This window comes from Alligator mississippiensis, chromosome 14, assembly GCF_030867095.1.
Source record: "Alligator mississippiensis isolate rAllMis1 chromosome 14, rAllMis1, whole genome shotgun sequence".
NCBI lineage: Eukaryota > Metazoa > Chordata > Crocodylia > Alligatoridae > Alligator > Alligator mississippiensis.
This window is the reverse complement of record NC_081837.1, coordinates 24501434-24506433: the sequence shown is the minus strand read 5'-3', so window position 1 is coordinate 24506433 and position 5000 is coordinate 24501434.

Below are 5000 nucleotides of genomic sequence, written 5' to 3'. Positions count from 1 at the left end.
AAGGGCTCCGTGGAAGGGCAGCCCGGGGGGCGGGTCCAAGGGCCCCGGCAGGGACCCGGGCCTCCGGGGTCGGAGCCGAGGCACCCCGCCGAGGGGTGGTCGTCCCGGGCCAAGGCGGCGGGAGCCCGGGCAGGACTCCGCGGGGCAGGCCGGGCGGGAGTTCCAGGAGCCCGGCCGCGATTCCGACTTCTCCCCGGTGCCCTGCCCGGAGGCCGGGCAGGTCCGGGGGCCTTCGGCGCGGGCGGCGGGATGCTCCCGCGGGGGAGACGAGCCGTGCTGGGCCCCGGGAGGGAGGCCCGGGGTCGACCTGGCGCCGGGGCTCCGGCCCTGGAAGTCCCGATGAGGTTTTTCAAACGGGCCGTGCCCGGGCCTTCGCTCCAGGAGGGCGGACACTTTCGGCGGTTGCCCCCGGTGGCTGGGCCGGGTGCCGCATCTACAATATTGCCAGGAAAGGTCCGCGGAGATTTTCGGGGACACGCTTTTCGGGACCCTAGTTGCCCATCTTGGGTTCCAGGAGGTCGGGCAGGGGTACCTCCGGGACCGGACCGTGCTGCAGGAGGGGGTCAACCCCGGGTTTGGCTCCATGTCGACTGGAGCTCCGGCCCAGGGGCGGGCCGGGCGAGAGTTCCAGGAACCCGGCCGCGATTCCGGCTTCTCCCCGGTGCCCTGCCCGGAGGCCGGGCAGGTCCGGGGGCCTTCGGCTGCGGGCGGCGGGCTGCTCCCGCGGGGGAGACGAGCCTCTCTGGGGCCCGGGAGGTTGGCCCTGGGTCGACCTGGCGCCGGGGCTCGGGCTCCGGAAGTCCGTATGAGGTTTTTCAAACGGGCCGTGCCCGGGCCTTCGCTCCAGGAGGGCGGACACTTTCGGCGGTTCGTCCCGGTGGCTGGGCCGGGTGCCGCATCTACAATATTGCCGAGAAAGGTCCGCGGAGATTTTCGGGGACACGGTTTCCGGGACCCTAGATGCCCATCTTGGGTTCCAGGAGCTCGGACGGAGGAACCTCCGGGGCCGGACCGTGCTGCAGGAGGGGTTCAACCGCGAGTTTGGCTCCATGTCGACTGGAGCTCCGGCCCAGGGGCGGGCCGAGCGGCTTGGCCGGGCGAGAGTTCCAGGAGCCCGGCCGCGATTCCGGCTTCTCCCCGGTGCCCTGCCCGGAGGCCGGGCGGGTCCGGGGGCCTTCGGCGCGGGCAGCGGGCTGCTCCCGCGGGGGAGACGAGCCGCCCTAACGCCCGGGAGGGAGGCCCGGGGTCGACCTGGCTCCCGAGCTCCGGCCCTGGAAGTCCGTATGAGGATTTTCAAACGGGCCGTGCCCGGGCCTTCGCTCCAGGAGGCCGGACACTTTCGGCGGTTGCTCCCGGCGGCTGGGCCGGGTGCCGCATCTACAATATTGCCAGGAAAGGTCCGCGGAGATTTTCGGGGACACGGGTTTCGGGACCCTAGATGCCCATCTTGGGTTCCAGGAGCTCGGACGGAGGAACCTCCGGGGCCGGACCGTGCTGCAGGAGAGGTTCAACCGCGAGTTTGGCTCCATGTCGACTGGAGCTCCGGCCCAGGGGCGGGCCGAGCGGCTTGGCCGGGCGAGAGTTCCAGGAGCCCGGCCGCGATTCCGGCTTCTCCCCGGTGCCCTGCCCGGAGGCCGGGCAGGTCCGGGGGCCTTCGGCGAGGGCGGCGGGCTGCTCCCGCGGGGGAGACGAGCCGTGCTGGGCCCCGGGAGGGAGGCCCGCGGTCGACCTGGCGCCGGGGCTCCGGCCCTGGAAGTCCGTATGAGGTTTTTCAAACGGGCCTTGCCCGGGCCTTCGCTCCAGGAGGCCGGACACTTTCGGCGGTTCGTCCCGGTGGCTGGGCCGGGTGCCGCATCTGCAATATTGCCAGGAAAGGTTCGCGGAGATTTTCGAGGACACGGGTTTCGGGACCCTAGATGCCCATCTTGGGTTCCAGGAGCTCGGACGGAGGAACCTCCGGGGCCGGACCGTGCTGCAGGCGAGGGTCAACCCCGAGTTTGGCTCCATGTCGACTGGCGCTCCGGCCCGGGGGGCGGGCCGGGCGGGCAGGCCGGGCGAGAGTTCCAGGAACCCGGCCGCGATTCCGGCTTCGACCCGGTCGACTGCACGGCGGGCGTGCAGGCCGGGGGGCGACTCGCAGGGGCCCTTCCAGGCTGCGGGGCCCAGCGGTTGGAGCCCGGCTACCCCGGCGAGGGGCGGAAGAACCTGCACGGCGCGGCGGGAGAACCCGGCATGCTTCCGCGGGGCAGGCCGGGCAGGAGTTCCAGGAGCCCGGCCACGATTCCTACTTCTCCCCGGTGCCCTGCCCGGAGGCCGGGCGGGCCCGGGGGCCTTCGGCGCGGGCGGCGGGCGGCTTCCGCGGCGGAGACGAGCCTCTCTGGGGCCCGGGAGGTCGGCCCTGGGTCGACCTGGCGCCGGGGCTCGGGCTCCGGAAGTCCGTATGAGGTTTTTGAAACGGGCCTTGCCCGGGCCTTCGCTCCAGGAGGGCGGACACTTTCGGCGGTTGCCCCCGGTGGCTGGGCCGGGTGCCGCATCTACAATATTGCCAGGAAAGGTTCGCGGAGATTTTCGGGGACACGGATTTCGGGACCCTGGATGCCCATCTTGGGTTCCAGGAGGTCGGACGGAGGAACCTCCGGGGCCGGACCGTGCTGCAGGAGGGGGTCAAAACCGAGTTTGGCTCCATGTCGACTGGCGCCCCGGCCCGGGGGGCGGGCCGGGCGGGCAGGCCGGGCGAGAGTTCCAGGAACCCGGCCGCGATTCCGGCTTCGACCCGGTCGACTGCACGGCGGGCGTGCAGGCCGGCGGCGACTCGCAGGGCCCCTTCCACGCTGCGGGGCCCAGCGGTTGGAGCCCGGCTACCCCGGCGAGGGGCGGAAGAACCTGCACGGCGCGGCGGGAGAACCCGGCATGCTTCCGCGGGGCAGGCCGGGCAGGAGTTCCAGGAGCCCGGCCACGATTCCTACTTCTCCCCGGTGCCCTGCCCGGAGGCCGGGCGGGCCCGGGGGCCTTCGCCGCGGGCGGCGGGCGGCTTCCGCGGCGGAGACGAGCCTCTCTGGGGCCCGGGAGGTCGGCCCTGGGTCGACCTGGCGCCGGGGCTCGGGCTCCGGAAGTCCGTATGAGGTTTTTGAAACGGGCCTTGCCCGGGCCTTCGCTCCAGGAGGGCGGACACTTTCGGCGGTTGCCCCCGGTGGCTGGGCCGGGTGCCGCATCTACAATATTGCCAGGAAAGGTTCGCGGAGATTTTCGGGGACACGGATTTCGGGACCCTAGATGCCCATCTTGGGTTCCAGGAGGTCGGACGGAGGAACCTCCGGGGCCGGACCGTGCTGCAGGAGGGGGTCAAAACCGAGTTTGGCTCCAAGTCGACTGGAGCCCCGGCCCGGGGGGCGGGCCGGGCGGGCAGGCCGGGCGAGAGTTCCAGGAACCCGGCCGCGATTCCGGCTTCGACCCGGTCGACTGCACGGCGGGCGTGCAGGCCGGGGGGCGACTCGCAGGGGCCCTTCCAGGCTGCGGGGCCCAGCGGTTGGAGCCCGGCTACCCCGGCGAGGGGCGGAAGAACCTGCACGGCGCGGCGGGAGAACCCGGCATGCTTCCGCGTGGCAGGCCGGGCAGGAGTTCCAGGAGCCCGGCCACGATTCCTACTTCTCCCCGGTGCCCTGCCCGGAGGCCGGGCGGGCCCGGGGGCCTTCGGCGCGGGCGGCGGGCGGCTTCCGCGGCGGAGACGAGCCTCTCTGGGGCCCGGGAGGTCGGCCCTGGGTCGACCTGGCGCCGGGGCTCGGGCTCCGGAAGTCCGTATGAGGTTTTTGAAACGGGCCTTGCCCGGGCCTTCGCTCCAGGAGGGCGGACACTTTCGGCGGTTGCCCCCGGTGGCTGGGCCGGGTGCCGCATCTACAATATTGCCAGGAAAGGTTCGCGGAGATTTTCGGGGACACGGATTTCGGGACCCTGGATGCCCATCTTGGGTTCCAGGAGGTCGGACGGAGGAACCTCCGGGGCCGGACCGTGCTGCAGGAGGGGGTCAAAACCGAGTTTGGCTCCATGTCGACTGGCGCCCCGGCCCGGGGGGCGGGCCGGGCGGGCAGGCCGGGCGAGAGTTCCAGGAACCCGGCCGCGATTCCGGCTTCGACCCGGTCGACTGCACGGCGGGCGTGCAGGCCGGCGGCGACTCGCAGGGCCCCTTCCACGCTGCGGGGCCCAGCGGTTGGAGCCCGGCTACCCCGGCGAGGGGCGGAAGAACCTGCACGGCGCGGCGGGAGAACCCGGCATGCTTCCGCGTGGCAGGCCGGGCAGGAGTTCCAGGAGCCCGGCCACGATTCCTACTTCTCCCCGGTGCCCTGCCCGGAGGCCGGGCGGGCCCGGGGGCCTTCGGCGCGGGCGGCGGGCGGCTTCCGCGGCGGAGACGAGCCTCTCTGGGGCCCGGGAGGTCGGCCCTGGGTCGACCTGGCGCCGGGGCTCGGGCTCCGGAAGTCCGTATGAGGTTTTTGAAACGGGCCTTGCCCGGGCCTTCGCTCCAGGAGGGCGGACACTTTCGGCGGTTGCCCCCGGTGGCTGGGCCGGGTGCCGCATCTACAATATTGCCAGGAAAGGTTCGCGGAGATTTTCGGGGACACGGATTTCGGGACCCTGGATGCCCATCTTGGGTTCCAGGAGGTCGGACGGAGGAACCTCCGGGGCCGGACCGTGCTGCAGGAGGGGGTCAAAACCGAGTTTGGCTCCAAGTCGACTGGAGCCCCGGCCCGGGGGGCGGGCCGGGCGGGCAGGCCGGGCGAGAGTTCCAGGAACCCGGCCGCGATTCCGGCTTCGACCCGGTCGACTGCACGGCGGGCGTGCAGGCCGGGGGGCGACTCGCAGGGGCCCTTCCACGCTGCGGGGCCCAGCGGTTGGAGCCCGGCTACCCCGGCGAGGGGCGGAAGAACCTGCACGGCGCGGCGGGAGAACCCGGCATGCTTCCGCGGGGCAGGCCGGGCAGGAGTTCCAGGAGCCCGGCCACGATTCCT